Here is an 11,722-nt window from a genome sequence, read left to right as displayed (position 1 = left end):
GAGCTGAGTCACCTTGGCCCTCTGCTCTGGTCCCTGAAGACTGATGTGACACCAGACAGGAGACAGCATCACTCCCAAGATAACCATGTCCAGGGGTTGGTACCTAGTTTCACAAGCAGTAGATTGCGCAAAGGCAGCAGAGCCCAAAATGAGGGGCAGGCAAAGCTGTGCAAACTAAACAATAAGTAGGGGGCCTTGGAGAACTCTTATGGGTGAGTGTATCCTTGACCGGTGTGAACAAGAGCTCAGTGAAATATGCTTATTCGTTTTGACCTATTTTACCCAAAGCCTAAAAATGTGGGTGCCTGATACACAGGAGTGACGCAGGAGGGGCTCCAGGGCTTGCTAACTGACCTGTCTAGCCTCTTCAATAAGCTGCAGGCCAGGGAGAAAAACCTGTCTCAAAAAATAAGTCATCCAATGTCATCCTCTAGCTTTCTTAAGCACACGGATGCATGTGGACACATGCATGCATGCATGCTTACATACATACATGTGCAAAAATATATACAAAAAAATTAAAGATATATAAAAATTAATGGCTTACAGTAATAAGTAAAAAGACACATTAGAAATGATCTTAACTATGACTGAGGCCTTAAAGAAACAAAACTCAACCCAGATTCAAGAAGCAGAATCACCCCTGCCTTGCCATGCCCTTCTTCACTAGGCGCCTCTGGGACATTCCATTCTGCAGCATCCTCTTAATGAGGACCTTTGACTGACAGGTCACTTGTAAACTACAGAACTCCTTGGAGGGAGCCATCTGTGCCCCCAGGCTTTCTGGAGGCATTTAACTAGCCACCTAGAGAATTCTCCTATCTCTCGACAATTATTCCACAATAAGCAAGGAAAGATTGCCCGAAGTTTCACCCATGGTCAAATTCGCCACTCAATAAATGCATCAGATGAGTTGTGCAGCCACATGTCTGAGAAGGAGAAAAGTTTGCCAGCCATGTGTTTTATGCCTATAGTCCAAGCCCTCAGAAGACTGGAGCAGGAGGATTGCTGAAAGATCAAGGCCAGTTTAGGCTATCTGGGAAGAAGGGAGGAAAAAAGAGAAGAGGTGAGACAGGGAGGGAAGGAAGAAGGAAGGAAAGATTAGGATAGTTCACTTTGCAAAGTTGCAATGCACGCATGAAGACCTGAATTCAATCCCTAACAACCACAGTAAAAAGCTGGGGAGGAGGTAGCTGGAGAGAAGGCTCAGGGCTTAAAATCACTTGCTGCTCTTGCAGAGGACCCAGGTTCAGTTCCCACAACACACATGGAGGCTCAAAACTCTAGTTTCAGGAGATCCAACACCTCCACATTAGTGTGTGCGTGTGCATGTGTGTGTATGTGTGTGTGTGTGTATGCATGTGTGTGTGTACACAAAAGAAATTTAAAGAAAGTAAGCTGGGTAAAGTTGTACATGCCTATAATTTCAGTGCTGGGGCTTGGGGGAGGGGTTGAGACAGAAGAATCCCTGGGGTTTGTAGCCAGCCAGTCTAGACAAATTGCTGAGCTCCAGGTTCAGAGAGAGCCTTTGCCTCAAGCAATAAGGTGGAAATCAGCCTGGTCTACAGAGCAAATGCCAGGGCTGCAAAGAGAAATGCTGTCTCAAAAACACTAAAATAAAAATAAATGCATAGACAGGTAGACAGATAGACGGACAGATAGAAATAGGAATAAATAAGGTGGAAAGCAATTGAGGAAGACAGCCAGCATTGACTGTGATGTGCACACACACAAATGTGTACAGAAAGATGGAACTAAAGGAAGGAGAAAGGCAGGGGGAACTGCTCCCCCACCACACCGGACAGCAATTATCTACTCTAGATGCAGAGGCCTCCTGTAAGCACTTCTCAGAATCTCAACTCTGAAAACTGACCTGTCCCATATTTATCGGTAACATCCATGCACACATGCTCATACTGCCAAACCACTAATGAATATCAGCGTTCGTTGCACAGGATACTCTCTTAAAGATTATTTTAAGCAGTTTTCCTGAAAATGCCATTACACTTCCAACAAGATTGCTTGTGTTAGGTGTCACATGTGATTCATCCTCCCTAATTTTGACCTGGGCTGCATTCCCTACCTAAATGGGTCATTACTAAGCCTTATTTTCTTCAGTAAAATAGGCAGGAAAAATGTACCCAGTTTAGATAAAAAGAAATAACAAATGTGTTACATTTGGAGAAGCATCTTAGTATGCCAAACTAATGGCTTTCTATTGGGTGGTTGGTTTAGCTTTTTAGAGACAGGGTCTCGAGTAGTCCAGACGAGCTTCGCACTTGCTATATAGCTGAAATTTTAACTCCACTTCCTCCTGCCTCCAACTCCCAAGTTCTGAGATATCAGCAAGACCCACCATGACCAACAACATATCTCTCTCCCTCCCCCCACCTCCACCTCCCCCGCCTCTTTAAGATTCATTTACTTTATGTGAGTACAATGTCACAGTCTACAGACACACCAGATCTCATTACAGATGGTTGTGAGCTACCATGTGGTTGCTGGGAATTGAACTCAGGACCTTTGGAAGAGCAATCGGTGCTTTTAACCTCTGAGCCATCTCTCCAACCCAACATCTCTCTTTTCTCTCATCACTGAGAGATGGCTCAGTGGTTAAAAGCACTTGCTGCTCTTTGTAGAGGACCTAGGTTCAGTTTCCAGCACCCACATGACAGGTCAAAACTATCTGGAACTTCAGTCCCAGGAGGATCTAATAAACCTTGTTTCTTCATTGTTCAGGTGAGTGTGGTAGATTCTGAGGGCTACATATAAAAAATTGGGCGTCCCTGTAGATTATAAGAAAGCAGTGTAAACTAACCCTGCCTTAGATTTTGCCTGAAGCCAGTTGCCTCCCAGCCTAAGATGAGCATGGCTTGTGCTTATGCCTTGTTTCCCTCAGCCCTGTGTGTCTCCCTCCTCACACCTACAATGCTTCTCCCCAACCAATGAGACAGCATCCTCTAAGCTAGCAGAGAGCAGAGAGGGCACCTGATTCTCCCCCCCCCCCACACCCCACAGGTACCTACAGTCCTTCCCCAGTGACTTACCCATTCGAAGAAGGAAAGTTTGGCTCCTTGCCTCTCGGGCAGCTTCAGTTGAAGCCCACTTTTAAAGTCGGGAATCAAGATGAAGCTGGGCTGGGTAGGCGTGTGTGAGTTCCAACCCTGACTGGACCATTCACCATCTACCGATGTTATAAACGGTGCGGGAAGAGAAAGTTTTGCTGAAGCACATTAAGCAGCCACCGTCCTCCTGCTCAAGGACCCGAGACGGGCTGAGACGGGCTGAGACGGGCTGAGACCGGCTGAGACCGGCTGAGACGGGCTGAGACGGGCTGAGACGGGCTGAGATCGGCTGAGACGGGCTGAGACCGGCTGAGACGGGCTGAGACGGGCTGAGACCGGCTGAGACCGGCTGAGACGGGCTGAGACCGGCTGAGACCGGCTGAGACGGGCTGAGAAGGGCTGAGACGGGCTGAGACCGGCTGAGACGGGCTGAGACCGACTGAGACGGGCTGAGACCGGCTGAGATGGGCTGAGAAGGGCCTATCACCAGGTTTTACCAAAGAGGAAAAAGAACAGAGCAGGCCGAGGTTCATACCTTGTTCCTATTGTTGATACATTGCCCAAATCCTTTTTTTCTCACAGTTCCAAGGTTTCTTTTCTGTCCTAAGAATGACTACAATGTTACACTACCTTGGTGGCGGGGTACCCAACTGAGAAAATGCCTCGTCAGGTTAGCCTGTAGGCAAGTTTATGGGACATTTTCTTGGTTAGCGATTGATGTGAAAAGAAAGGTAGCAGGTTGTGAGTGTGTAAAACAAGCCAGTAAGCAGCACTCCTCCATGACCTCTGCTTCAGGTCCTGCCCTGACATCCCTGGGTGAAGGACACCAAGCTCCCAGGGGAAGTAAACTTCTTCTGGCCCAAGCCGCTTTTGATTACAATGTTTATTGCACCAATAGAAAGCAAACCAGAATGTGTGTGGGGGGAGGGCCTTTTTAATTTTGAGATTCTCACTACTCTTTGAGTGCCAGCCCAAACTGGATGTGGTGGCAACACACCTGTGGTCCCAGCACTAAAGGTAGAGGCAAGGGGATCGGAAGTTCACAGTCATCTTTGTCCACACAACAAATCAACAAAGCTAGCCTGAGCTATGTGAGACCCTGCCTCAAACTAAATAAATAAATAAAACCAATGGAGAAACACCAGAGTCTGGAGAGATGGCTCAGTGGTTAAAAAGCACTTGCGCTTTGTAGAGGATCTAGGTTCAGTTTCCAGTACCCACATGACAGGTCAAAACTATCTGGAATTTCAGTCCCAGGAGGATCTAATGCCTTCTTCTGGCCTCCACAGGTACAATATAAATATAAATATATATATATATATATATATATACACATGCTATATATCATATAAAATATACATGTATATAATATAATATAATAAATATAATAAATATAATATAATATACAATATATATAATATGCAATATATAGTATACATATATACATGAGACCCTGACTCTAAATAAATAAATATATATACACACATATATATACACATACATACACACGTGATATATATCATATATAATATAGATGTATATAATATACAATATATATAATATGCAATATATAATATACATATATACATGAGACCCTGACTCTAAATAAATAAACAAATAAAACCAATGAAGAAACATCAGAGTCTGGAGAGATGGCTCACACACACACACACACACACACACACACACACACACCTACAAAACAGCAAAATACACACATAACAATAATTTTTCAAAACAACAACCAACTTCAAATATAGTGAGACAATTGTGTCTGACTCCATGTCAGAAGGATGTTGCTGTGGGTGCAGAGGCTCCTGCAAACTCAGTACTCAACAGTCTATAGCAGAAGATTGTGAGTTCGAGGCTAACCAGGGCTGCAGACATTCTTCTCCATAACTGAACCAAAACCACTGTTTTTTTTTTTTTTTTTTTTTTTTTTCTTTTTTCTTTTTTAGATATCTGGCTTTGACTGTTGGGGCTTCTTCCATGGCTGTCAGAGACGCTCCCCAGCTGAGTAACATTTGTGGAGGTAAACTGGTATGGTCGCTCTGCACATAAGAGAGTGTGTGTTTGCTTTAGGGTCAAATGACTTAGGTCATGGAGAATTTTAATAAAGAGAAGACTGATTAAAAAAAAAAAAAACTACCTCCTGCCGAGAACAGTGGGGAGAGAAGTTAACCATTACAAGATAACAGTTCTGCAGCAAATGATGTCACTGGTGCGGAAGTTATTGGTTAACTGAGTCCAGCTGCTGGCATTAATGGGAAGCTATGCTGTACTGTGCGGTCCAGAGCCTGGGACTTCTCGGTCAGCGGACTGGCATGTGAAGAGGCAAGACAAAGGCCAGGTATCTAGTTGCATAGATAGATAGATAGATAGATAGATAGATAGATAGATAGATAGATAGATAGATAGACAGACAGACAGACAGACAGATAGATGACAGACAGACAGATATCTGTAGCAGAGCCTATAGCTGTAAAACATGGCGCTGTTCAACTCATTGGCTTTAACCCACTAGATACTTCAATGGCTTCCCCCCCCCCTTTTTATTGGATATTCTCTATATTTATATTTCAGATGTTATGCCCTTTGCACCACTCCCATCCCTCTTCCAATTGCCTCCATGAAGGTGCTCCCTCTCTCTTTGCTTCTATGAAGGTGCTCCTTCTCCCAACCTCCCTCTCCCAACCTCCCTCTCCCAACCTCCCTCTCCCACCTCAGCACCTTGGCGTTCCCCTACACTGGAAAAACGAGCCTATGCTGGACCAACAGTAGCACCCATGGGACTAGATTTGGAAGCCACATGCTCAATCTGAAATACTGCCGGATGGTAGGGCTTTTGTACAAACCCATTGGCTTAATCCTCACTACCAAAGAAAGAAAAAAAAAAATCATGTCCTACAGTATCTCTGTCCGTAAATGTAAAGGTTTTTAAGAATGTTTGAGTCGATTTTGAAAGAGAAAAAGTACAAGTCGATACCAGGAACTGCCTCGGGGCAGAAAGAGAAGGAGGAAGAATGAACCATGCACATTTTTAGCACATTAAGTCTAAACTCAGGATGTGTCGTGCACATGAAGCCTTACCCATTAACTTGCCAACTGCCTTGGCAAAGCAATGGTCACAATGTGGTTATATTACATATGCAAACTAGGGTTTGGTCCCCAGTCCAAACTGTCACCACATCACCTGGATATGAGCATGCTCAGTGATGCATATGGGTTTTTCATATGTGTGTATGTGTAGTGCTGGGAATTGAACTAGGGTCTTATACAGGCTCAGTAGGCACTTTACCACTGAGCTATACCCACAGCCCTGCTACCACATAGACAAGCTCTGACTGACTGAACTCTTTATTAGACGGCACATAGTAAGTGTGCACGTCTGTGTGTTTATACAAGATGCAGTGTCTCAACTCTGACCAAGTCTTCCCATGGGAAGCACTGAAACCCCTGCTTGCTTTGGAAATACGCAATTGCTGTCAATCATTGTTAACCTAACGAGTTACACGTTGTTAAAATTTTCCCTCCAAATTCAATGCACTCTTGTACTCGTTGATGATTTGACGTTCAGGTGAATCTCGAAGGATGCCCCTCGATTGGTAGACTGCTTGCTGAGTGTGCGCTAAGTCCTGAGTTTCCTTCGTCCATCCGCAGCACTGAAGAAACCCTGGGGTGTGATGGCACATGCCTATAAACAATCCCAGCCTTCAGGATTGGAGACAGAACCATCAGAAATTCAAAGATATTTCTGGCTACAAAGACACTTTTAGACTGGATTGAGCTACATGAGACCCCATCTTTTTTTTTACAGTAAAAGCAAAACAAAATGAACAACAAAAAAAAAAGCCCAAAAAACTGAACTTAAAGATTACTCATGAAAGCCTACAAGGTAAAGACACTTGACACACAAGCCTCCGGACCTGAGTTTGATCCCTGGAACCCACCTTAAAAGAATAAAGTGACCGTGCACATGTGTAGAAGAATGGTCTCAAAGCCAAAGCAGCTAGACTAATGCAGCAAAGCAGAGAAACAAGAAATACCCTGGAGAACAGAGCAGAGGGAGAAAACCAACCCCTAAAAGTTGTTTCTTACCTCCACAAGGACACATGCACACAGCACACAGATAAGACAACAATAATACACACACACACACACACACACACACACACACACACACACACACATATATATATATATATATATATATATAGCTTGAGTTAACAAACATGGCAAGGAACAGTGCACCCCCTTGTGGTCAAACTCTTCAAAAATGGGGGGCTGATCTTGAAACTTCAGAGCCCCAGAGAAACCAGATTGCTGTAAATGTCTAATTTAAACAGAAAATGACTCAAAAAGCTGAACTTTCAAATTTCAGATAACAGACACAAATAATATACACAAGTTAAAATGCATTTCAGGAGGCTGGAGAGATGATGGTTCAGTGAACCAGAGCATGTATGGATCCGACCTATGTTAGTGATTCATTACCATCAGTAACTCCTGTTCTAGGAGAGCCAGTGTCCTTTTCTGACCTTTGGGAGCCCCAGGCATGCATGTGGTCCATGAACATAAATTCAAGCAAAACATATAAGTAAATATATGTAATGTATATTTATATTTTATATGTTATATAGTATATAGTATAAATATAAGTAAATACAAAAAATGCATTTTAAGTTAAAAAACACTTAGAAAGGTAAAATTTAATAGTGGTAGGGTCTGGCACTATTAGTTTTGTAAATTTAATTTATTCATTTATATATATTGTCAAACATATTAATTGCATGTCCATGTTTATAAATGCATTCTTCACAATAGCCAGAAAAAGGAGCCAGCCAAGATGCCTATCAGTGAAAGAGTGGATAAAGAAAACGTGGTGAACATTCACAATGGAATTTCATGCTGCAGTGAAGAAAAGTAAAACCGTGACCTCTGCAGTAAAATGTCTGAAGCTGGAAGTCACTGTGTTAAATGAAATAAGCCAGACTCAAAATGACAAGTACTTGCATGTCTTTCTAGATTTCAAACTGTACTTGTGTTTATGTATTTAAGTCATGCACTTATGAACTTACTAGTTCGTGAAATTATAAAGGGAATCCTGAGAGGAGGAGCTGTGAAGGGAAGTGGGAAATGAGGTAGTGAAGTAGGTGTGATAGGAAAGCAAAAAAAAAAAATCACTTCTCGGACTATTGGCTAAGATCAAGTGTAGGAAAGCAAAAAAAAGGACGAGAGAGAATGAGCGTGGGGGAGGGAGAGGGGCAGAAGGGAGTATAGAGACACACAGAATGAAGATCATGTGTGCTTAGCCTAAAATATTCATTTTAAAATTAAAAACACAGTAACTGAACAAGCTAATATGCTTTCTACAGGTCCCTGCAATGTGTAGAAATTTTGGTTTTTTCCCCTCATTGAACATGGATCATTTTCTCATGTAATACAGCCTGATTGTAGTTCCCTCTCCTCCTACCCCCCCACCCCCCAGTTCCTCCTCCTCAATGCTGTAACACCAACAAAGTGGCCCTCGCCAGCAAACTGACAGAGCCACCTGATCTTGGACTTCCAGCCTCGAAAGTCGGGGGCTAAATAAACCGTTTTTATACATAACGTCCCTAGTATTCTGGAACCCTGTGGGTGGCTGTCTGTATGGAGGCGAGGGCAGGCAAGGGACAAGTCTGGAGCCTATGAGTAGACTGTGGAAAAGGAGGGCAGGCTGGGAGTTTTAGAATGAGGACAGAGAAGAGACAGGAGGATGGAGAGGAAGAAACACGATGGAACTCATAGGAAAGTGAACCTGATCCACGTGGCTTGAAAGAGCCATAGGTAGCTATGGAGATCACAGAAGAGCTATAGAATAACACAGGCAATTTGCCACATCTAGGAGTACAGCTTATGTTTACAGCAACGGAGTTTTGAGTTTTTTGTGTGGGCATTGGGGGGGGGGGGGTGTTAAGAATGTACTGATATAAATCTGACTGATTAATTACCAGCCCCTAGAGTTTTGGTTTTTCTGGGTTACAGGGATTTGTGACAGCTAACCACGAAGGCAGATGGCTGGGAAGACACAGTTCGAAGGCAAGCAAGCAGAACGGGGAAGACCGCAGCTTGCAGCTCCCGATGGTGAGGGGAGACCGTGTTACCGGAACAGAGCAACATTCGCATAGATTCTTACACTCAACAGATGATGATCCAATGTGGTAGACAAGAATCCACTAGCGATGTAAGATGCTTAGCCTGGGAGTTGGAGATTTAGTTCTTATCGAGTAGGGAGGAGTCACATGGTGGCTCAAGCTCGTGGAGAGGGGGGCGGGGGGGGGCGCAGGGGGTATCTTAAAGAAACATGGGGCAGACCTGGTTCACAGGCTCTGGGGTCCCCTGCTACACACACACACACACACACACAAGGTGGCTGCTCTGAGGCAGAAAGCCAGGGAGTAAAAGCTGCCTGCTTCCTACAAACAGATAATCATAAGACAAAAATTTAAAGTTTGGTTTATTTGCTTTTCAAAATACATAAAAATACAGATTTTATCAGAGTAATGTGGGAAATTTTTGACTTCAGTTCAAAACTAATGCAAAAAGGAAAAAAAATACAATGACTCCAGGCAGAGAGCATAATTTGGGTTTTTTGTCAAATCCTGGTTTGACAAGCTGCCTCCTTATAAGCAGGTATTAATAGAAGTGTGATTTATTTACTTTAAAGGGATATTTTTAAAAGACTGACTTTCACATGCTCAAAGGAAGAACAGAATCTCATTCTCACTAGTCTGAACACCCTACACAAACTAATACAATTCATACAGATGTCTTGATGATACTTAAATTTTGTTTTGAGACTAGTATATTGCAGAGTGTACAGCCTTCGTGAGATTCATTGTCAGACATGCCGAACTGACCGGCTCGAACTCCTGATGTCAGGGACTTTCAGTTGGACCCAGTCAGGACAGGGACATCAGAGACTACAACAATCGTTGGTGTGACCTTCCTAGGGCCAACCAACTTCCTCGTTTTCCCTACCTACCCTTCTCCCCGGTTTCAAAGATATCTCAACGCCCATATTCAGCAGGAAGAAGTTATGAAGAGTCATCGTCCCAGTTCCCTGAGCTTGGGGGCTGGAGGTGGTTATTCCAAGGTTGTCTTTCTGGGGGATTTTTAAATGGTCAAAATTTAACTGGGAGGAAATAGCGAGAATTGATTGTATACCCATAATCCCATTTGGTAGAAATCTTTATAATTGTTACTAAATTACTTTTTATTACACACAACAGAGCCCCAGGCAGATGAGCATGCTAAAAGGGCCAAACAGCTTCCACTCCCACAGAAACCAGTGAAAGAACAGAACACAGCTGCCTTGATGGGTCCCAAGAAGCTAGAGGTTGTCCACCTCTGGAAAGAGGGAAACTCTGTATAGGAGAATATCGAACCCTTTCAAAGGAGCCTTCAGTTTCAATGACGGCTGCTCTTCCCGGTGGAGGACCCTCAAAGGAAAGATGAAAGAACCCTGGGCAATACTTAATGTGGCAGGTAAAATGCTAATTTTATTTGACATGGAAGCTTTGTCCTCTGACATAGTGAAAAGCTTTGAACTCTGGTGCTCCTGCTTTCTCTACAAAGGCTTCAAAACAAGCTCCTGTAACAGTACTTAAATGTGACTCTCTTTTGGGCAGCCTGACTCAGCATAGTCCTGGTTGGCCTGGAACTGGCTCTGTAGACCAGGCTGGCCTTGAACTCACAGAGATTCTCATGTCTTTGCCTCCCAAGAGCTGGGATTAAAGGCATGCTTCTCCACGACATGCCTATTTGCTTTTTGTTTGTTGGTTGGTAAACTTGCGCTAGGGCTAGATCCAAATCACCAAACAGCCAGTGGAGAATGACGTTGAGTTCCTGCTCTACCTCCCAAGTGCTGGGCAGACACTTACCTGACGAGTACAAGGTATTCTGTTCAATGTCCTAACACTGCTTTAAAAATTAAATAAACACAAATCGGATTATTAACTTGCCCCTCTTTATTTCTTTGCTCGCTATCCCTTAATGGTTCTCATTCTTCTGGAACCCTTCCTTTTGTCCACTGAGTCCCATTATTCTACTCGGTCCTTGATGCCCAGCAAGATAAATGGCCCAACGTCCCCATAGCTTCTTGTTCACATATTAATGAAGAGAATTCTGAAACTCGTGTCTGTCTTTAATACCGTGTTGTAGACAACAAATCTATTGACACGTTTATTTATTTTTTAGGGAACGGGGTGAGGTGTGTAGAGACTGGCCTCGGGTAGTGCGGGCTGGACCTTACACTCCAGCTAAGAATGACCTTGAATTCTCGAGGGATTACAGGCATGCGCCAGCACGCCGCTCGCTTTGGTTTTTCCTTGTTCTATAGCAAAAGCCTAACGCACTGTCCCTTCTAAGTGAATTTTAACACATTAAGCTTAAGTAAAACTTATTTGATTTACGAATAGTGGTACCTTCCCCGTCTCCAAACTGCATATTTGTACACACATATATACATAGGGGACCTTTCCAGAAGGTAGCAATTCGCAGCTCCTCGAAATAATGGACACTTCCGGACCTGGGCTACTCTGGTCAGTCAGTCTACCTTCACACTTGCCAGTCCTAGCTCCGTTAAGGACGCAAAGCCGGTCGTCGGTCACCGGACA

This window comes from Micromys minutus, assembly GCF_963924665.1.
Source record: "Micromys minutus genome assembly, chromosome: 6".
Taxonomy (NCBI): domain Eukaryota; kingdom Metazoa; phylum Chordata; class Mammalia; order Rodentia; family Muridae; genus Micromys; species Micromys minutus.
The sequence above is the reverse complement of the archived record's forward strand: the minus strand, read 5'-3'. Positions refer to the sequence as shown.